Genomic DNA, 23816 nt, shown 5'->3' on the forward strand with positions numbered 1-23816 from the left:
CTAGGTCAGTGATCACACCATCGTGATTATCTTGGTTGTGAAGATCTTTTTTGTACAGTTCTTCTGTGTATTCTTGCCACCTCTTCTTAATATCTTCTGCTTCTGTTAGGTCCATACCATTTCTGTCCTTTATTGAGCCCATCTTTGCATGAAATGTTCCTTTGGTATTTCTGATTTTCTTGAAGAGATCTCTAGTCTTTCCCATTCTGTTGTTTTCCTGTATTTCTTTGCATTGATCGCTGAAGAAGGCTTTCTTATCTCTTCTTGCTATTCTTTGGAACTCTGCATTCAGATGTTTGTATCTTTCCATTTCTTCTTTTCTTTTTGCTTCTCTTCTTTTCACAGCTATTTGTAAGGCCTCCCCAGACAGCCATTTTGCTTTTTTGATGCATTAATAAAGAAGCAAATATATAACTATTATTATCTATGGCTGTGTAATAAATTACCCCCGGCCCAAATTAATGGCTTAAAAAATGAATACATATTATTTCACAGTGTCTGCGGGGTAGGAATCTTGCAAGACTTCGCTGTGTATGTTGGCTAAGAGTCCTTTACCAGGCTACAGTCATCTTGAAGTTCCACTGGGATAGAGTCTGCTTCTATGTGGTTGTGGGCAGGATTCAGTTCCTCACAGGTTGTTGGACTGGGTGCCCCAATTCCTAAGTGTCTGTTGACTGGAGACTTTGCTCTGTGTTTACTGTGTGGCCCTCTCCACAAGACAGGGCAGAGCATGACAGCTGCTTTCATCAGAGTGAGTAAGAAATGGAGCAAGAGAGGATGAACAAGATGGAAGCCAGAGTTCTTTGTAACCCAGTAGTGGAGGTGACATCTCATCATTTTTGCTGTATTCTCCTTTGCAAAACTAAGTCACTAGGTCCAGTCCACACTTAAGCGAAGGGGGTTGTGCAAGATAGGAATACCAGAAGGTGAGGATTATTAAGAGTCAGAAGCTGCTTATATCAGAACTATATAAAAAACTCAGTTTTAGTATTTTAATAACTTTACATTAATGTAATCAATTTCCTTTATATTCTAGGTAGCTTATTTTATGCATTTAAAAACACTATTCTGAAAAAGAGTCCATAGATTTCACCAAACTTCCAAAAGGGCACTTGGCTGTAATTTGATTCAGGTCAGGTACCTTCAACACCTAGGGGAATTTGTTAGGAATGCCTTCAGTTTAGAAACTAGCCTGCCTCATGTTATCTTAGTCTGATAGCCTAGACTAGTTTATAACTCTTAGTGCCATGAAAATAGCATGGCACATTTGAAAACATAAGTTTGCTAGAGAATACTCCATAAATTGTTCTCAGTCCTACTCACCTGAATTAATATGTGTGTGGTGGAGGGAGAGAGGTGTACAGCCCTCTGTCAAGCATGGTTGATCACAATTAAACTTCTAATGCTTGCATATGGCAACTGTCATTTGAACCTCAAAATCACCATATGATATAGAAGGAACTGATTTCTCCAAGAACACACTAATTACCAGATCACATAGTGCTTTTTCCAACAATCAAGCTATGTATGAGAGAGAGTGAGTGAGTGAGTGAAGTCGCTCAGTCGTGTCCGACTCTTTGCGACCCCGTGGACTGTAGGCCCCCAGGCCCCTCCATCCATGGGATTCTCCAGGCAAGAATACTGGAGTGGGAGATAGTGTAAAAAAAAAGAGAGAAGTGATGTTAAGATTCTTTCCTAAGTCTTTCCTATGTGTCACCTGCTCTGGGCAAAACTAAAGATAATAGTTGTCATCTCTGAATTACATTTTCTGCAAGCACAGCACTAGCTTTGTATATTGTCATAACAGTCTAAAGTAAATTCTATTTTATAAAATCTCCCATATTTAGATAGAAGATAATTTGTTAAAATAAAATAAAATTTAAAAAAAATTTAAAAAAAAAGAAGATAATTTGTTAACGATAATTGGGGACAATTCTCTTATTTGATTTGCTCAATAAAAACTCAAATGCATCACCTTCCCAAAGCCATCCTTTCTGAGTCATAGTACAGGTGATTTTCCTCATAGTTCTCTGATCCTAAACAAGCAGCAGCCCAGTACCGTCGGTTATTTTAGATTTTCCAAGATGACGCAAGAAAATTTTTCATGAATGCTGCAGTTTTGGGGGTTGTTGTTGTTGTGTGTGTGTGTGTGTGTGTTTGTAGCTTTTCTAAATGTGAATCCCTCTCAAGTCTCTACAATCGAGTCATGATGGAAAAGAAAAAGGGTCAAGGAACACTGACTTACTAGTTAGGCAACACGATCAGCCAATCCATTTTTGTTGACCACATTTTCCTACTCTGCAAAAGGTTCCAAAAGATTAATAGAAATGATGTCTAAGCTCCCTTTTATCTTTAATACTCACTTTGCATTGTGAAGCATCAAGAAAAACTCTGGCCACATGTAGGACATGTGACCAATGTGGCAACACCCTGGGTCACTCAAGAGTGGCCTGAACTCTCTAGCTTTCAGCAGAGAAGAGGGAGGTGAGGTGAGGCTGATGAGGAAGGGAGGCGTTCATTCTTCGAACAACTCTTTCAGGGCTACTCAGGAATTCACCTGGCGCAGATGGGTGGGGCGTGTGTGTGGCGGGGCGGGGCGTGGGGGGGTGCCTGCGTTGACGACAGAAGGCTCCTTCCGGCTGTGCTGCGTATGACGTCAGGGACAGGCCGAGCCTCCTAGAAACGGAGGAGGAAGGGCTCGCGAGAGTTCTGGGAGGCCGCCCCGAGATTCCGGCTCCGCGGCGGCGGGTCCCACCTCCCGGGGGCAGGGCGAGGGCGGAGCGGGCAGAGGGAGCAGACGGTCGCCGGGCCGGCTGCGGTCCGTGCGGAGGCTGAGCCGGCCGCGGGCGCGACCGGAGGCAGGTGAGTGCGCTGTTGCGGCGCTCCTTCGCGGAGGAGGCTAGGGGGTACGGCTTACCGCTCCGGCCCCAACTCTGAGAGCCGGATCAGGAGAAGATCTTATGTGTCTTAGGGTGTCCAGGGAAAGCCGGGCTGATTTCGAGGCTGGAAATATCTCCGGTGAAGCTCCGGTGACGGCCTTGGCCCTCTTGTTCCTTGGGGTGATACTGGCCCCCGGTGTCCGGAGAGGTGGCTTGGGGCCCGGGGAGGAATCTTTGTCCTTCCTGGCTCCTTTGGCCTCTCGCCTCCGCGGTCCCCGAGCCCCGGGCTCTCTGTCCCTGCCTGGGCTTCATAAACAATAACAAATGTCGTGGACCTTCCCCTGTATCCCCTGCTCTCCCGTCCGGTGCCCTCCAGCCGATGCCAGCGAGGGGAAGGCTTCTGGGCATGGCTCTTAGATTGTGGGGGCTGTTTGTGTACCATTCCTAAAAACTGATGCGTCAGATTGCTAAACATTTCTCAAATAGACACAGTAAAAGCCGTCCAGCTCCCAGAAGTCAAGGAGTGTTTAAAGCCGGTCTCTCAAAATCGGACCCTACCGCTGGAATCCTAGACCCTTCTTTGCACCATCATTTTCTCCCACTCCCTTTTTTTCACCTTTACTACGAGGGGACGAACGAGTGGTTGTTTGGTATGGGTTAAAATAGGGAAGGTTGTGTCCGATGGAGGAAGGAAACATTTCACCCTTAAAAGTTGCCAGGTAGAGAGCAAAAGAACTAACTTTATTTTCAAAATCGGTGGCCTCCCGTTTACTGATACTACTTTTGTTTTATGGGACCGCTTTTCGTATTGTGCATTTGGAGGAAAGACATAAAAAGAAATGGGGAGGGGGGGGGGGAGAGCTGGTGGTGCAGGGAGTAGTGGCTGGTCCAGAAAGTATGATGCTAGTGTTCCTCACTTGCTAAAATGCAGAGCCAACGCTCCTGTCTATTTCACGCAACTTGGGATAAGTTTTGATAGAAGCCAATTGCTTGGAAAAGGTGGCCTGAGTATTAGCTTTAATACTACTCAAATCTGAGGAAACAGCTCTAAGTGTTTCAGTTATGCCTCCTAGCTGTAAGCTGGGAGTGAGACTTGGTTTCTAGGGGGCTGTGAGTGGGGGACGGGGTTAGGCCTTATACTTGTCAGGTCTCCTTACTTTAAGGCAGGGTTTATTGTTGTTGAAGGCCAGTTTTGCTTACTGAGGGCAGGTTTTTGAAAGTTCTTTGTCTCGGTCATAAATGTATATAAGATACTGGAAGCCTCTTTGTGTTTGGTTTTTCTTTGTATGCCTCAGGATATATAAAACAATTAAGTTTATTATACTGTCTATCCAGGAGCTGAGAGGTATTGTATGTGAATTGACCATTCTTGTGAGTATATGAGGGGAGAGAAATTCGTCCAAAATAGGATGTTTAAATTATGATGACATTTGTTCATTGCATAGACTCGTCAAAGTACATTTCTGTAAAATATTCTGATCTCAGAGGAAGTACAATGGATAAAAAAAAAAAAAAAAATTTTTTTTTTTTTTTAATCTGGCTTAGCATTTGTGGTGTTCTCCTTGTTAAGATGGCTAATAACATTCCCCGTTTACTTGGGATATGTTTAGAATGAGAAACAAATTGGGTGTTGTCTTTGTAATCCTTTGGAAGCCCCTGCCACTGGGGAATGAAAAAAAAATTAGACTTAGGAAAACCACATTAAATGAGTGCAATTCTTCTTTAGCCTTTTGTTTTTGAGTTTCTTTTTAAATAAATCATAGAGTGGAGACCAGAAATATTTGTGCAAATAAGGTGTCCTCAGCAGTTTTTATGCTGAAAAAATTAATTTCTAAAGGTAACACACTATAAAAACAAAGGAAGAATCACAGTTTGTAGAAAGGGATAATAAAGCAGCAGCCTCAGTTCAGCCATTTGTTCTCAGAAAAGTTCTGTCCTCTCAAAGTTAGGGCTGCAGCATCATGTTAGCAAAGTTGGATAACCCTTTAGATAGTGTTTTCCCAGTGATCTGGGATAAGTTGGAGGCTCTTTTGCATGTGTGTGGCACTTTTTTGAGAGACAGAAAAGGGCACAAATCAAAGCCAAAAAGTTTTGCATCTCAGTGTAATGTGAAAATGATTTTATTTTACATAAACAGTGGAGGGTGAATCAGGCAAGCATATTGTCATCTAGCAACCCCAAGATTATGTTAAAATTAGCAGATGGGTAAGTTATGATTAGGTTGACTTGACATATGTGGAAATTATGCTACTGTATTTCTATATTAAAAACACCATAGACTTTTTGAATGAAATAATGAGAGAGCTTTTAAAGCATAAGAAATTTAAAAAATTAATTTAAAAAGATAACCTTGGTCAGTAGTTAAAAGATATTAAGTGAATCCTTCTTCTCCACCTCCCAAATTTTTGTTTAAGTCTTAAGAGAGTGTTTACCTAGGTATGTCCGGTACTGATGTGTGCTGATTACATAAAGCTCCTTTCTCCAGGTAAATGTTTTCTAATTGATTGACACAGTATTATTGTTCAGAACCTTTAGAGAGAAGGAACTGAAGGGCAACAGTGAGTAGTATTTGCTGCCCTGTGCACTCAGATGAACTGTGGTCTTTTGTCTTTAACCTGATGGGAAGAAGATATTCCTAAATAAATATAATACACAATCCATTTTGTGGGGAAGCCGAGGAGGAAGGGGTTAAATTCTACTAGGCCAATTAAAGAAGGCTTTCATCAGGGAAAGACATTTGTATAGATGATTGAGATGATCTAGTCATATGATAATCATCATAAACAAACACTGTATATAATGCTGCTTGCTCCTAAGCCGTTACCATGCTAATCTACCTTGGTTTAATCCTTAGAGCAACTGTGTGGAGTGGATGTTTTTATTCCCATTTTGCAGACAGAGTAATTGAGGTATCTAGAAAATGGTAAAGCAGGGGTTCCCACCCAGGAATTCTGACTTGTGTCCTTGTACTTAACCAGTCTCCTTGATTTTTCTTCCACTTTTGATGATGTTGGTTTGGGAAAATGCATTCATTCATCTGACACCTAAATTTAGGGACCTGTTTTCTAGAAAGAGCTCCAAAGTGGTGAAAACCCAGGTAAATACGTTATTTTTGGCATGTTAGATACTGACTCCGTTTTTAGAAATTGCTCTTGGTGCACATTACAGTATAATCCTTGAGTGGGGTTTTGATAAATTTGATTCATTACCTAGTAGCAGTACCAGCAAGGGTTTACAAGAGAGAAGTTGTAACTATGTTAATTCCTTTGCCTAGTGGAATGTTTGAATCATTGTATATTTTGGCTTGTAATTTTTTAAAACCACTTGGCACTGGGTATTTTTTGGATTGAATTGGGAAGTTGGAATTTAATTATTGAACGTCAGTCTCAGCAGCCCTTTTTATTTTTTATTTTCACAACAGCTAAATTTATAATCAGTGAATTTGAATAGTGTTGAACACTTGAATCAGTGTTTTGAATAGTGTTGTACTTGTATAAAATGAGAGAAGTTCAGTCACTGATACTGTTATGTTAGGGCAACTTTGAAAGCTCTTTGGGGTTGTGAAATAAAAGGTACTCTAGAATTGCACTGGGCCCAGTACTAGGCTACTTGGTAAATGCTTCTTTGTTGAATGAATGGTCCAACTGATTTTATTTATGCAGTTTCAGGAGTGGTTTGCACTTGTTGGTTAGGTATTGAAGTCACTTTAAATTGAATTTAAAGATAAGGGGAAAAAAATTATCATTAGACCATACTAACCATATGGATACTTAGCTGTCCTTTCCTCCCAGCAAGATGCAGACCTTTGTCAGAGCCCTTATCAGCTGTACTCATAGTATTAAGTAGAGCTCTAGGGGCACAGTTTTTATGAATGAATATAAGTATCCTCTCCTTGTGTGAGTGTGGTAGATTGTAGGAAACCTTGACAAGCTTAAAACCTAATGGGAAAAAGTGGCAGAACAAAATCCAGGATTTAGAGCCCAGTGTATGTATATTATTATAGTAAGACACAGATTGCAAAACACATTAAGAAAATGTTTTTCCACACAGCCTGAATTAGTAGTGATGGCATATTATTTCCATTTATCACCGCCTGATTGACAAAATTTTGGGGATCTTCAGCCCATAATTTCAGGGAGATGCTTTTAAGTCTACTCTGCTTTGTTATTAAAAAAGAAAAATTACACATTCCTTTAAGTACAGGTTTTATTTTGAAAGGTTCTTCTCAGTAAGGAGGTGTATGAGTTGGGCAAACTCAAAGGGAAACCAGACATACCCTCACCTCCTTGCTGATAGTAATTTTGGAGGCATCTTTTACCCATCATAGGCTAGTTTTGTCTCCAATGAAAGTCCACTGAGAGCTGTAACCTCCCTCAGACCTTAGCAGTTACAGGTCAGATAGTGAGTTGACCGTTCATGTTGATGTTGTGTAAATTCAGAAAGGCCTCGAACTTTGGCAGTTTGTCTGTGGCTTATGACAGTAGTACTTGTACTGTGTTCAGCTTTTAAATTCTTAAGCTCTTTGCCTTCCCCTGAATTAACCCTAGACAGGTTGACAACCCAAGTGGGTGTTGATTCTCTGGCCACCCATATGGAATGTTTCCTGTTTTCCTGGTCTGTTGCTGATTCTTATTGGTTCCATAGGGCTTCCCATATTGCTCAGTGGTAAAGAATCTGCCTGCAATGCAGGAGACCTGGGTTTGATTCTTGAGTTGGGAAGATCCCCTGGAGAAGGGAATCGGTACCTATTCCAGTATTCTTGCCTGGAGAATTCCATGGACAGAAGAGGAGTCTGGTGGGCTACAGTCCATGGAGTCGCAAACAGATACAGCTGAATGGCTAACACTTCCACTTACTTTCACATCAGATCTCTGGTTGGTGACATGGGTCGTAATATCCATGGATGCAGACTTTTCACATGTTAGAGTGTTTAAGACGCTGAGCTCATATGCAAAGGCAGTGTCCATTGTTTTTAACCTTTTACAATTATTTGCTATCTCTTCATCTGCTTCAGGAGGGGACTCAATTCCTCTTCTTCCTAATTTTAGGACGCTTTTACTGTTTTTGCAGTTATCAAATATGATGGCGTTAATAATGATTTCCCAGGTGACCCTACTGGTAAAAAGTCTACTTGCCAATGCAGGAGATGCAAGAGATGTGAGTTCGACCCCTGGGTCAGGAAGATTCCCTGGAGGAGGAAATGGCAACCCACTTCAGTATTCCTCCCTGGAAAAATCCTATAGACGCAGAAGGCTGATGGGCTACAGTCCATGGGGTTGCATAGAGTTGGACATGACTGAGCTACTGAGCACATGCATGCGCACGTGCACACACACACACACACACACACACCATCTCAAAATCAATCACAGATACAGCCACTTCCCCAGAATAAAAAACAAGATGGTAGAAACTGAAATGATTCTACATGATGCTGAAACCATCTATTTTGGGTCAGCAGAGTTGTGGTAGCTTTGCTATGGAGCCTCACTTTCATTCTTTCTATGAATATTTGGAAAATTAAAAGTTACACATCACTAAGCACTTTTTTTTGTCCTGTTCTCCTTCTATACAGTCATTGCTCTTCAGCTTTTATGACTTGGAGATTTTGGCTACGCTTCTCTAGATTCTTCAGCAGTCCTGGAAGCACAGTAAGTAATTTGTGTATTTAACACGAAAAATGCTTTGTGGTAATCCATGTTTCCCAAATGTTGTTGCCCAGCAGTGGAATATAGACTTAGTCCTCTGTATTTCATCTTCCCCGCTGACATGTTCTTGGCTCCTTTTTCTTCCTGAATGTCACCAATCAGGGTACAGGTCTAGTAATAATTTTACCAACAACAGTAATCATTAGCTTAATACTTACTATGTACCAGATATAGTACTGAGTGCTTTATATAAATATTATCTCATTTAATCCTACAGCAACTGTCTGAGCTGTTATCTCTAGTTACAAACAAGGAAACTGAAGCCTAGAGGGGTGAAGGGACCAGGGCCACAGGAGTAGCTGAGTAGATAGTTAAGTGGCAGGGTTAGAAACTGATCTCTGAGATCCAGGGTTGCTTTCTCTTATGTTGCTTTATTTTATTACAAAAAACTTCTCCTGTGCTATTTAATTTACCTCCTCCTTCTAGTCTCACCTGAATTTTGTTTCTTTCCTCTCCCCCCTCCTTTTTTTAGGAGTTATTTACATTTTTGATATAGAACATAAATTCCTTTGGGAAAAGTATACAGAAATAACTTCAGCTCTGCTCAGATTTCCTATAAGGGGGGACCTACTCTTGGCGAGAGCTAACTATGAGAATACTAGTAACACCTTATGTTTGTATTGTGCTTTAGAGTCTTACAAAGCATTTTTAGACATTTTCTTGGTTAATCCTCAAAGCAAACTTAAATTTGTGTCTTTAGATTAAAAGCTGCCAAAGGTAGTTTGCTAAGGCTTCTGCAAAGTTAGTTGATGAGATGGTTTTTGGCCTCAGCAATTTTAATGCTGAAATAAATGATGTGATTAAATGTTCTGATTTCACACCAGTTGGGAGCAGATGTATATCATTGTAGCACAGCATTTTCCTAAAGGGTCTTACAGTTTTGAGCTTTTTTGGTCAAAATTGAGAAATTGGAATTTTAGTTCTGCATTTTGAATCATGAACTGTTTTAAATCCTCAATTCTTACAGTTCAGGTGAGTGATAGTTAAGTTTCTGTCTGCCTCATCCTGCACACAGCTGTTGGGTTTAACTAGATTAATTATGATGAAGGAATGGCTGGAGGGAGGATAGATATTGTTTCAAAAGTGAAATTAAAGAAAGAGGGCTTGGTGAGGAGTCTTCCAGTAGCTTTGTTTTAGGAAACCATTTATAAGCTTTAAAGGATGGACAAGCCTCAAGTATTCACCTATGGAATTTGAGTGATCAGAGAGTTTATTGAATGATCCATTTTTGAAATACTATCTTGTACCTGTATCTTGCTTTATTAAATTTAGTGTTTGCCCCGCTGTGGACATTTTTACTTAGCTGAGCACTTGTCCATTGACTTGCCCCCATTACGGAAACGCCATAACATGTTTGCCCTTCATAATGATTCTGTGTGTGTAAGCAGGGGCTGACTTTAGAGACTGGGGAGTTGCCTTTTGTTGTGTTTTTACAGTAGTGACCCATTGCATTGGGACACATCTTTCAAATCTGGTTGAGGATGTTCTCCTTATGTCCACTATTACTTTGCCAAACAGAGTAGACTTTGTATTTTGGTGGCGAGAGTGGAAAAATTTCAGCCTTGAATTGTGTGTATTATTTGACCCACTGATATTCTTAATACTGGCAAATCCTCGAGGAATCACAGACTCATAATATTTTCATGAGCTTAAACATCACAGTTCAACATTTATCAACTATATTCTGGACACTTTATTAGGTACCGTGGCAAAATAGAGACAAGTGAAAGGGATTGCCCTTCTATTTAGGAAGCTTCAATCCAGTAAGAGACATAATGTATGAGTACAAATAAGTGTAAATCAAGCAGAAAGTGATAAGCAAGTAACAGGGTACTGGGAAACAGAAGGAGAAAAGAGTGCTTCAGGCTGGAGAGATTAGGATGGCTTCCTATATAAAGTGAAATAGAAATTGTCCATTTATGAGTGAAAGACATGCCAGGGGAGGGATTAGCATGAGTTTGAAATATCTCTATAACACCTGATGAGTTTTGTGTTAATTATTTACTTCTTTCTCTGCCCTTTTGGATTTGAGCCCATTCAGCTTAGAGAACAGGTATTTTTCAGCTTTTCATTCTCTGCATCATCAACTGTGCAACCTGGTACATTTAATTAAAGTTCTACTTTAGTAAGATTACCGAGGCAGTAGTGTATATGGGATGGATTCAAGGGAAGATGGACTGGAAATGGAAAGACCGAGGAAGAGGCTGGTTTAAATAATCTAAGAGATTGCACTCGTGCTCAGTTGTGTCTGACTCTTTCATGACCCCACGGATTGTAGCCCACCCATGGGGCTCCTCTGTCCATGGCATTTTCCAGGCAAGAATACTGGAGTGAATTGCCGTTTCCTTCTCCAAAAGGATTGATAGTGAAATTTTCTAAACCTGGTGGGAATAAGTAAATTTATATTAAAAAAATAAATAAATAAACCTGGTGGGATTGGAAAGGAGACTTGGATGGGTGAGTGTGGGCCCTTCATGCTGAGACATAGGGAGTTCTTTGCCTCTGTGATTACATGTGAGGTCTGTGTCCTGTTCCAGGAGATGCAATGATGGAAAGATGAGTTGTACCCTCAAAGCAGGCAAGCAACTGCCGAGCTACCTCAAAGTTTAGAGATAATTGCAATAGCATATAGCTGCTGTAATGAAGGAGCACTCAGGAAGAAAGGAAAAGGAGCACCTGTTGGGAGAATCAAAGGTTTCCAGGGCGGTGGTGGTGTTGGAGCTTAGACTTGAAGGGTGAGTAGGAGTTTTTCTGGCCAACGAGCAGGAGGAAGATATAATAGCACAGAATGTGAGAGACTGGGGATTACTTTAGTGTTGGGACAAGAGGCTAGGTAAGATAAATGAACTTGTCCTGGTAAAATAACTTTTTATTTGCTATGTTTTTCCGTATTTAGTTTATTTAGCTTCAGCACTCTGAACTTTTGTAAGGAAATGTTTCTGTTGCCTCTTATAACCTCCTGGAAGCACCTCTGCTGTGTTTCCCAAGTCGGCTGCCAGGGATACATTGTCTCTTGCTCCCATTTTGTGAAATTAAACAGAAAAGGTAATGATACCATTAGCCAGAGAGGAAAAAATCCTAAAACCCTTTCCTTTGATGAATGTGTGGAGCAAGTAAGCTTGTTGTATGAGAGTGCAGCACCAGAACACAGCTTCAAGAGCACCTGACTTGAGAGGAACATAATTATTTACCTTTCCCATAAAGTTTTATGGTGCCCCTAAAACTTTCCCAGAATTGTAATATCTAGTGCTGAAGTCCTTTTATTCTGGATCTAGCCTTGATTTTTTTTTTCACCATCTTCTCTAATGCTTATTGTGTTGTAATTACTTAGTAGGACTCTAGACTTCAAATGGTGTCAACCGTTAACTCTGGTTTGTCCTGTTTCTCTCTGTTTTGCTCATTTAGAAACCTGCATCTGCAAGTCATGGTTCTGAGCCTCCCCATTAGACTGCTAGAGCTAAAAAGCATTTGTGGTTTCTTTCCACAAAAGTTTACTTGCTTCAGCCATTTGTTTTCCTGTCCTGTGGATTGGGCCACTGACACAGAATATAGTTAAATTGTTTTTTAAGGACAACCAAAAAGTTCATTGTAGACTCCAGATAGATTTATACCCATTGTATTTCTAGGTGAAGGGTTGGGGGGGTGGCAGCTGTGTTAGCTTTACTACCATTAGTGGTAGTAAAAGTTTATGGGTACTGCCAGGAAGAGAGTGAAAGACAAGGGCAGGAGAAGAAAGAGAGGGCGTGCAGAGGGGCAGGGCAGGTTTTGACTCGGGGCAGGAGAAAGGTGCTTATGGTTGAAAGAGGTCAAATATCTCTGACACCTGTTCCAAGTGTCTCTGGGTAGAACCAGTGTCATTTTTTAAGGTGAAATTTTAAGTCCTCTCTAAAAATACTCTGGGTATATTGTTGTGCCAAAAATGACAATTTGTTTTAATCAAACATTTCTGGATTTAATTTTTTAAAATGTGTTTATATACCTGTGTCTCTATTTTTAGAATTGAGCAGAAAGAGAAACAAAAGCCAATACACTTTAAATATTAGTGGAAATTATAGCTACATTTCAGAAAACCTTCAAGACTTAAAACCATAGGTTAAGTCTAGCCCCAGTCAGGCACAGGGTGACAGAAAGGGAAAGGAAGAATAAGTAGGCACATGTGTTTGGGTAAAACTACATCCAGATACCAACCGTATAACAGGACCCATAGAGGGGGACATAGAACAAGAAATCAGGTGAGAGCCTGTGCTCTCCTGTCTTGGTCAGTCAGGGACTCCTTCCCTTTATGGAGACATTATCAAACAAGAAACTTTAGTTCCTCAAAGTGTTTTTTCATCCTTGAACAAACATGGCCAAAGAATTAAATTAAGTATGAAAAAAAAAAGTATGATTTTAGTTTTTCTGTAGTGGTGATAAAAAGTTTTCTCAGATTGTAAGAAATACTAGATTGAATTAAAGTCTTTGACTCATTTCAGAGGTGAAAGATCCTATTGAGGTCAGATAGTCCATTTCTGTGCTGTGAATTCCCCCTAATCTTTGGTAAGTGGGTGTTTAGTCTTTGCCTAAATATTTCAGTTCCTTGCAAAGAAAAGAAACTTAACAGATCATGAAATCACTGACTTTCATTGTCCTGAGTGATTGGTGTTCTCCAGCCTTCTGTCCCCAACCCTCTGCTTACTTCTCACACTCTGGGGTCTGGATGATCTCATAGGCTCTGATGTTTCCTTCAGTGACTACTCTGTGATGATGACTTTCAAACCAGACCCCTTTTCTGAGCTTGAGACTCCAGTGGCTCATCTCTTTCGTAGACATCACCACCTGGGTGTTTTTCCAGAAGACTCAGTGTTACCTTCTCCTTTCCCGGAATCTGTCTCAGGCTTCTTACCTCCTCCAGTGCACAGTATTATTCTCTTTGGTTGTCCCAGCCATAAAGCTGGAAATCATCCTTGACTCTCCTCTTGTTTATCACTCACATGAACTCTTAGTTGCAGCATGTGGAATCTAGTTCCCTTTCAGGGATCGAACTTGGGCCCCTGGAACTGGAAACATGGAGTCTGAGCCCCTAGACCACCAGGGAAGTCCCCATCTCGGCTCTTTGTACAGTGTCAGTATCTTCATGTGGACTCCAAATTATTGAAATAACCGTCTTTTTCTGCTACCAGCCTTGTGCTCTTCCAGTCCATTTTATGTGTGGTTGCCAAAAGGGTTCTCCTCAAACATAAATCGGATTATGTAACTCCCACAGTTACAATTTCCAGTGATTCTCCATCATCTCCATCAGATTCCTTACCATGGCCTGTGACCTGAGTCCCTTCAAGAAGTGGTGCCCTTTTGCTTTTCTAGCCTTCTCTTTCATTACCCCCTCTACTCATCTCTGCAGCTTTCTCTGACCTTGAATCTTACATGCTTCTTTCTGGAATTCCTTCTCCCACACTCTTCTGGGTAACTCCCGTGCTTTCTTTCATACCCTGCTTAGGTATCTCTACTTTTGAGGTTGCCTTCCTTGATCCCGCACCTCTTGTTCAGAGTTAGGTACCCCTCCTTTGCATTCCCACAACATCTTGTAATACAACACAATCATAGCTAACACTGTGAACATTTCCCATGTGTCCAGACTTACTGAACCATGCCTGTGCCAGGCCTGGGACAGTATAAATTGAAAAACTCTTCATTACACAGATTTCAACTGATTCTCATCACAGAGTTAGAGATAATTTTATATCACTGAAAGAATGATGAAGGAAATGGCAACCCACTCCAGTATGCTTTCCTGGGAAATCCCTTGGACAGAGGAGCCTGGCAGGCTATAGTCCATGGGATTGCAAAGAGTCAGACATGACTGAGCAACTAAACAACAGCAAGAGTGACGACTGAGGACAGCGGTCTCAATCTTCTCTGTCTCAAGCAGAGCATGTTCAAATTTGTTCATATATCAGGGATTTCAGACTTTTTACTTTCCTGACTACTCTCTTCCACATGTGTTATATTTTGTTAGTTTTCTCTCTTAAAATGTGTGGTTCACTTTTAGATAAAATACAGTTGTCATACAGAGAAACAGGACTTCACAGGTTTGTGGTATCTGGATATAGAATGACACAACTTAATGAATAGACTTTGCTTTTCCAGTTCCATAAATGTCAATTTGTGTGTATGTGTGTGTCCAGAAATATTTGGGATTATGGAATCTACTTATATTTAGCAAGTGACCAGGAGACTGACAGAGAAGCAAGACGTCAACTAATGAATTTATTAATATCACTGTGAGTAGAACGGAAACTTCATAATTTGGTCAGCGCACTGTCACCCCAGTAGGACAGTCTACTTGGGAAGTGGTTAATTCTAATCAAAATAGGTCATCTTAATGAGGAGTGTCACTGAGCCAGGAGAGCTGATGGAGCCTCTTTTTAATAAGGATACACCTACCAGCAGTGCTCTGGACATAGTTAGCCATCTCTGTCTCAGACAGTGTTGGGAAATACAGGCAAAATCTTGCTTGTTAAACTCCTGTCCCCACCCCCAACAGATTAATGTAATATTCTTCTCTTAACAGGCTCACCAGGTGGTGCTAGTGGTAAGGAATCCACCCATCAGTACAGGAGACACAAGACATGCAGGTTTGAGCCCCGGGTCGGGAAGATCCCCTGAAGTAGGAAATTGCTCCCTACTCCAGAATTCTTGCCTAGAAAATTGCATGGGCAGAGGAGCCTGATGGACTACAGTCCATGGGGCCACAAAGAGTTGGACATGACTGAGTGACTGAGGACCTTCTGTTAATACAGTCTTTCCTTTAGCCAGACAAAAACACAATTGACAATGTTTCAGCTTTCTTAGGAGAAGGCAATGGCACCCCACTCCAGTACTCTTGCCTGGAAAATCCCATGGACGGAGGAGCCTGGTAGGCTGCAGTCCAAGGGGTCGCGAAGAGTCGGACACGACTGAGCGACTTCACTTTCACTTTTCACTTTCATGCATTGGAGAAGGAAATGGCAACCTACTCCAGTGTTCTTGCCTGGAGAATCCCAGGGACAGGGGAGCCTGATGGGCTGCTGTCTATGGGGTCACACAGAGTCAGACACGACTGTAGCAACTTAGCAGCAGCAGCTTTCTTAATTCACATTCTGTTATAATCCAGCCTCCCAGAAAGTACACCCTGCTCACTTTTGATTGGGTTTGAGTGTTCTTAAATATTTTCAATTATACCTTTTCTTGGAATTACTTATGTTGATAGTCACTTCTAATTCTTTTGGTTCATGCTGTTATTACTCCCAGAAGGTGACTTAATTTTCAAATTGTGAGGACATTTTACTTTGTCCTTTTGTACTACTATAGCACACTGCCAACTATTGAAAACTTCTCCAGGTCAGAACCCAGTGCTACAGCCTAGTGTATGGCATTCATCTTGCTTGTTTCTAATCTATGTCTATTAACTCAGCCTAAGATTGAGATCATGTAAATTTTGAGGACAGCTTTTCCATACTTTTAATTTGTGTCAAGCTTTATTCAGCAAAATCTTAAGTTGTTCCTTATGTATATAATAGGTTATCACAATTTATATTTAGCATTTGTTTTTGAATCCAAATATAATTTTTACCTTCTCTCTATTAAATTTCATTTGTTAAAGTTAACCTTCTGTAAAAATTAGTTTGGATTCTGACTCTGCTGTCCTGCTCTTGGTTATTCTCCAGGATCTATTCATCCTCCAGTTTTGATAAGAGTGTCATTAAAAGCTTTATCTGGTTCATTGTTAGTATAACTGCTGAAGCCCCATAAGTCTTGTATAGAACTTGTCTATGAGCATTCTGAGTTTTATTGCTTTATAAACACATCTCAGCCCATGTTTCCTCATCTTTCTCCCTTACCCCTTTAAAAAACTTGGAGAGTGAAGCTTGTTAAATACCTTTCAAAGAGTCACATAGGTTGTTTGCCTCGTAGGTTTGCCAAGAAAAGAAGTAGAGTTACTGGGCAAGACTTGTTCCTCCTGAATCCATGTGGATCTCTAGTGACCACCCATCTTTGTTCAGAAGCCATCTGCTTTATGATCTTTTTTCGAATATTCTTCAAGCTGGGTGATAAGCCTAACATTATTACTGATATTAGTGTTTCATCATATCCATGCTCTTTTGTAATGTTCATGTTAGTATTTTGTAATGTTCATGCTCCTTCCTCATTTTGGAGGATTGGGAGGCCTGTATTCTGTCTTTTAGCAGAGCTCTCAGGTCTCCATAATCCATCAAAGAGTACTTGTCCTCAGCACAGTTCACAGGCAAATTCCTGGTGTGTGACCTTGTCAGCTGGCTGAGTCAGAAGACCTGCAAGGCACTGGGGGCAGCTCTTTTGTGGCCCCCGCCGTCTTAGGCTTTGGTTCCCTCACCCCATGGACTCCACTTCCGGCCGTCATCCTGAGGAGGAGACCAAGGAAGGAGGCCGAGTGCAAGTGGGGGATGCACACTGGACAGAGAGTTCTCTTTAAAGTAGGGGCTGGACCTGCCTCTCAAGGACATTGTAAAATAGAAACATGTAAACTGTAAGGTGGTATTCAAGTGTAAACATTTTAAAAATCGACATAAAAGTAGAGGTCGTTCTTTTTTCCCTGTCATGTGTTAACTACACCGTTCACTTTAACCAGTGTACCCAGGCCTTTTGTAAATTTTCTCTCCTGGACATAAATTCAAAAGCCCCTTTGGTAGCCCTTGATGGTTTTCTTAAGCTCAGCTCACTGTGGGCTTTTTGCTTCCTGATGTCACCCTGAGCTGCTTTTCCAGGTGTCCATGTTATGTGTTGTCTTTTATCTGTGTCTTTTAAAACCTCAGTTCGTTGGAGAGCTCTGTGTGCAGCTAGTCTTTTCAGACTCTTCTCCTTTTCTCTGTTGCACATTATAACCAGAATGCCATTTTTTTTCTTTATTCCAAATCATTTCAGTTGTACTTTTTTCTATGTAACTAGAGTGAACCAGGGCATACTGTTTGGTTCTATCTCTTTCCACATGTCTTTCTCACTTATCTTCTTTTTTTAGTTCTCTCACTTTATCTCAGCCTTCTTTCCTAGATTATTCTAGTGATATAGCTTTAAGAATTATTTACTCTAAAACCCAGAAGTTTAAACCTGTTATTTTATCAAGTTCTGTGTGGATATGAAACATCATCCTAGTTATTCTTTTAAATTCATTTTCAGTTTATAATTTACTTTCAATCATGTCTGACTCTTTGCAGCCCCCTGGACTGTAGCGCACCACACTCCTCTCTCCACAGGAATTCTCCAGGCAAGAATACTGAAGTGGGTTGCCATGCCCTCCTCCAAAGGATCTTCCCAACCCAGATGCTGAACTCAGGTCTCCTGCGTTGCAGGCAGATTCTTTACTCTCTGAGCCACTAGGGAAGCCCAAATTTTCTTTCAACCAAGTTTGAAATGTTCACTATCTCCAGGGCAGTAATCATGTTTTCTACTTCCTTTGTATTTTCCTTGTTGCCTACATGCTTGGTTGTGTCTGACTCTGCGACTCTATAAACTGTAGCCCACCAGGCTCCTCTGTCCATGGGATTCTCCAGACAGGAAAACTGGAGTGGGTTGCCATGCTCCCCTGCAGGCGATCCTCTTGACCAGGGATTGAACTCTCATCTCCTGCAGCTTCTGCATTGCAGGCGGATTCTTTACCTCTGAGCTACTGGGGAAGTCCCATTATCTGGCCCATAGTGGATGCTCAGTATTTTTGTGGGATTAATTAATCAAGGATAGTTTAGCTAGAATTCTGTTCTTGAGAACTTCCTAAAACATATGATGCAACTTCCCCTTTAGAGTCTCAACAGGGTTTACTTTTCTTTCCTCTGAAGTTTTTGTAATTTCTGTTCCCTAAGCATGTCCCACATTCCTGTCCCCAGCAATTGTAGAGTTGAGAGTTACTCTCAGGTTTTCCAATTAACCATTGCTCTTCAGTCATCTGAGTTCTTCCCAGTAGTTGTATTCCTATCCAGAATGTTTCTTTCCCTATGTGAGAGGTGGAGGTTAAGCAAGGCATTATCAGGTGCCTTGAGTTTTAGCTGTAGGAGAGCTCTAGCAAATATCCCAAATGTTGAAGTCCCCGTTACAGCTTGGTTTCTTTCTGTGTCAGCTTCAGCCTCTAAAATAATCCAGACCGGCAGTTCTTTATGTTTCTAAGTCCCATCCCTTCAAATCGCAGTGATGCTTAGTGGTATTATAACTTATTTTTAGCTTATTTTTATAACGCTAATTTTCTTTATTTAATCCCATATTCTGGACATGGGTTTGCAGGTGTCTAAGGCTGCATTGTTGCTCACACCTTTCCCATTTCTTCTTCTGCAATAAATAACTTGCTGGACCATTCTCACTATTGTCATTTTTTAAAGAGAGACTGACCAGCTGCTTTCATTGTTGCAGTAATATCTGAACTTTTTCTATCTCTTTTTCCACTTTAAGCTTAAAGTCCACTTGATCAGTAAGTCAAAATTACATAGTAACTTCTGAGAATATGTTCAGAGGAAACAAAAACACTAACTGGAAAAGATATCTGCACCTCCATGTTCATAGCATTATTTACACTAGCCAAGACATGGAAATGACCTAAGTGTCCATCAGTGAATGAATAGATGAAGAACTTATGCACACACACATACACACACATACACACTTGAGACAGGTTCAGAAAAGTGAAACATAAATGGGGTTGGAGAAATCAAGAAAAGCTTTGTAAAAGAGGGGAAATCCATTAGGCTTTCAAAATAAAAGTACAGATGAAGGGAAGGGCCATTTTTATGTTTAGATTTTCCAGAGCTTGGTGGTAAGATTCATTATGGCATGTCTCTTGGTTGATGAGGGGTGAGACCAGCAAATGATGGAAAATAGAGTTAAGTAGTTAGGGTGGAGCCAAATTATGGGGTTTAATAAAAGCCAGGCAGAGAAGTTAAGATTGGAATGGAAAAAAGGAGACAGCTTCGAAGTTTTTGAGCCTCCAAACGCCATCATCCAAATTCTGTATACAGAGCCGTGATTTAGAGAAGGGTGAGATGGCCTCGGGAAGACCCGCTTGAACGCTGGTACCGTCACGTAGGGCTTCCCAGGTGGCGCTAGTGGCAAAGGACCCTTTTGCCAGTGCAGGAGACGTAAGAGACACAGGTTTGATCTCTGGATCGGGAAGATCCCCTGGAGGAGGGCACGGCAACCCACTCTAGTATTCTTGCCTGGAGAATCCCTTGGACAGGGAGCCTGGTGGGCTACGGTCTATGGGGTCGGAGCGACCAGCATGCACACAGGCACCATCATGTTACTGACAGTGCGGTCAGGGGGAGAAGTATGGGTGAGGAGTAAGATGCGATGGGAGAGAGATTTCAGCAGATTTTATTAATGAACCCGAAATGGGAAAGGGAGAGGTGTATGAAGGCTGCTTTCCAAGATTCTGATTGGGAGAAAGGTTAGTGCCATGGCTAGAAATGGGGTTGTTAGCAGACTGGCTGTGGGGGAAGAGGTACACATTTACTTTCTGACGTAATTAAATGTAAGTTTTTTGTAAGATGTTTAAGTTGAAAGGAAGAAGCAAGAAGTAGGAATGAAGAGATAAGAAGGTGTGTTACTCATCCTTGTGGAGTATGCCTTACAGGCATAGGGAAGGGTGACTTCTCTCTCTGAAAGTTCAAAGACAGAGCCAAGAACTGGCATTCGTGGATGGCTTCTTAAAGATAAATCTGAAGAGATTCTGGTGTTTATGTCGGTTGAAATTACTTTGAAAGTGATCCCTGCCCTTGGTGATAAAAGACATGTAGTGATATTTTAGGAAATTAGAAAGTTTGAAAAGGTATCAAGTTTTCAGTTACCTTTGAAAAAATATCAAAGGAAAAACAGATAATTATTGGTGACTTTCTGGTCTTTTTCTTGTGCATCTAGAAGAATAGGAAATTTATACATATATGTAAGTATACATGTGATACACATATGTATGTGTGATCATACACTACATACGCTTTCATAACTTGCTTTTTTGTTTAATGTTGCGCCGTAATCATTTTTCCACATTGAATTACTGCTTAAAAGTACTATTCTTTAAAAACTATATTTTCCCCATCATTTAGATTTATATTTAATCAACAGCTTTATTGTTGAACACTTAGATTGCTTTGAAATTTTTTTACTCTGTTAATAATACTATAGTAAACTTTGATAAAATATATATTCTTCAGCGGTTACTTAAATATGAGCTCTTTGAAAGCAAAGACCTCCATATCTGTAGGACTTGGAAGAATGCCTAGACATAGGAGTTGCTTAATTAAAGAAAAAAACAGTTATTGCCAGGATGGAAGAAGACCATTAAATTCTCAGTTCCTCTTACTTCCTTAATTCTGATTCCATGCGTACTTCGGAATCTTATTGTGATTTGGCTGTCAGTAGGAATCTGGTTGTAATGAAATGACTGGCCATGTATGTCCACATGACAGGTGTTCTTCCTTCTGTCACTGTCATATTTGTCATTCTTAACCATTTTTGAGGGGTACACAATACAGCATGTGGGATCTTAGTTCCCCGACAGAGATTGTGCCCCCTGCTCTGGATGTGTTTTCTTTTGAAGACCATTATCACCTTATTTTCCTATGGTAATAAAAGCACATTTTGAAGAACTGGCTGACCCAGTTCACAGATTCATTTTACTTAGGGAAAACTTTAGTAGAAAACTAGAAACTTTCTAATTGTATTAGGGGAAGCCTAGTGTAAAAACCTTTTAACTAAGAGGTATGATTTGAAACATATTTTTGTACTGGAGGCTTCTATTGAACTCTACCTAAACCAAATAAGACCTGCTAAAAGCTGTAGAAATAGATTTATTTTTTATATTCCATCCAGATCTTTTCTGTTGCACCTTATGCTTATGTTATGTATTGCCCCCAAGGGAATCACATAAAGCTGTCACCATGTTCATGTAACACTTGAAATGACTGTTCCCTTAGTTACTAAAGGGTTGTATTTGGTTATGGGTTTTGATCCCAACTGCCCAGGGTTTGGCTTGGCCAGATCAGCTACTGAAGACTTAGATATCTGAATACCTTTCACCAGCATATCATCTGCTCTCACCTGGCTTGGGGATATTCTCTCTGGTATGACCTCTGTGTCATAAAATGTTTCCCAGTTTGTGTTATAGGAAATATGAATCCTACAAGATTACAATGTAATTCATCATGTTAAAAGATTCTAGAGTCAAGTTAAGGAAATTCTATTTCTTCCTTAGGAGATTTATCTGTTTAACCCATTAATCCTCAAATTTATTTCACACCTGGTACCCATTTTCTCTTAGACATCTAAGAAAAAAATGTTTTATAGAACACACTTGAATAACTGATGCTTTGAGTCATTACTGTGTTGTTTTTCTGCTTGTGAATCAGTTTGGTTCCATTTTAAAGTTTTAGGATTTTTGTTTCTGCTGCAGATTTTAAAGTTTTCTTTATTTTAAAATTGTTACTTTTCTAGTCTGCAATGTATACATTGTTTCAATGATGGATTCATTATGTAGACTTGCCTATGCTATGCTAAGTCACTTCAGTCGTGTCCGACTCTGTGTTGACCCCATAGTTGGCAGCCCACCAGGCTCCCCTGACCCTGGGATTCTCCAAGCAAGAACACTGGAGTGGGTTGCCATTTCCTTCTCCAGTGCATGAAAGTGAGAAGTGAAAGTGAAGTCGCTCAGTTGTGTCCAACTCTTCGCGACCCCTTGGACTGCAGCCCACCAGGCTCCACCATCCATGGGGTTTTCCAGGCGAGAGTACTGGAGTGGGGTGCCGTTGCCTTCTCCTAGGACTCATCTAAAAGGAATACATGTTAAATTTTTTTTTAAGATTTTGAAGTGTGTTACATGTTTGTACAAAATAAGGAAAAATAATGAAACCGACCACAAAGTATCTTCCAGGGAGTTTAAAAACTAAAACTTTACCAGTGTCCCAGAAGTTTCCAGAATGCCCTTCCTCTTCCAAGCTGTCTTTAATTTTATGGTAAGCAGAAGAGTCAGACACGGTTTAGCGACTGAACAGCTAGCACTTCCTGGCTTTTACTTACAGTTTCATCACCTTGGAGTAGATCCCATTGAGTCAGTATTATTTTTTAGGTTTGCTTGTTTTTTTGAACTTTATATAAATGGAAACATTCAGTGCATAATCTTCTCTTACTCACTTCCTTTTTTTCCAGTTTACGTTTCTGAGATTCACCCAGGTGGTGGTGCCTTGTTCATTTTCACTGTGGTGTGGTTTTCAGGTAGATGAATGTACCAGAATTTGTTTTTATTCCAGTTCTATTGATGGTCTTATATTAGACCGTATAATAGAATATATGGTCTATAGAATATAATAGAATATATTAGACCATATAATAGAATCTTCTATTCTATTTGTTTCATACTTTTTTTTATCTGTAGTAACAATGTCCACTGAATGTTGTTAGGTATTGCCCTTATGCAGGGGTATCTTTTCCATTTATACCTAGGAGTAGGATTGCTTAGTCATTGGCTATTCATTTTTGCTAGAACTAGATGCTGACAGCCTTTTTAGTGTTTGTGAATCTAGTGTGTGAACTGATACCTCATCAGGGTTTTAATTTTCATTTCCTTGATTAGAACTGTAGTTGAGCATCTTTCATTATGTGTATGGGCCATTTTTGTTTTCTGTGAAATTCCTATTTGGGATTTTTGCTCTTTTAAAAATTTTGTTGTTTGTGTGTTTCTTATTGATTCATAGTAATTCTTTATATATTTAAGATACATGTATATAGTTTAGAACAGTGCCTGATACATAGTAAGAACTGTATAAGAATAACTTACTATTATATTACCATTGTATTTAGTTCTTTATTTTTATGTTTCAAATGTCTTATGCTAGTTTGTAGCTTATTTTTCATTGTGTGATGCTATATGTTTTTTAACCTAGTATTTTAATATGTATAAATTAAGTTTTATATAAAATCACCATGGCAAGTTCATGGGGCAAATGTTACATTTCATAACCTATAACTTTTCAGTCTTCAGTCTCATTTTTGTTGCTGCTGCTCTTTTTTCCTAACCCCAGGAAAAATCAACCTATTTTGTTTCCTGTTCAAATTACTGTAGTTTAATTCTCTATGTTGTAGCCTAGTTAGAGATGCAGCCATCTCTCCAGACGTATTGTAATGATTTGAAGACAAAATATGTTTGGCTCCATTATTTCAAAATTAAATACCCATAACTTAGGGCCTGCCTGAAATCTGTAACAGT

At 40.2% G+C, this 23816-nt stretch overlaps 1 protein-coding gene across 1 annotated transcript in view; it reads left to right on the forward strand.

Annotated features, from left to right (window-relative positions):
- The first annotated feature begins 2755 nt into the window (after window positions 1-2755).
- Window positions 2756-23816, forward strand: part of STK38L (serine/threonine kinase 38 like) — an 81504-nt gene continuing 60443 nt past the window's right edge. Inside the window, exons 1-2 of the mRNA XM_010856014.1 lie at window positions 2756-2862; window positions 8455-8530. The gene's annotated coding sequence lies outside the window, so the exon portion shown is untranslated. The remainder of the gene's footprint in view (window positions 2863-8454; window positions 8531-23816) is intronic.

Source organism: Bison bison, unplaced genomic scaffold, assembly GCF_000754665.1.
Source record: "Bison bison bison isolate TAMUID 2011002044 unplaced genomic scaffold, Bison_UMD1.0 scf7180017864370, whole genome shotgun sequence".
NCBI lineage: Eukaryota > Metazoa > Chordata > Mammalia > Artiodactyla > Bovidae > Bison > Bison bison.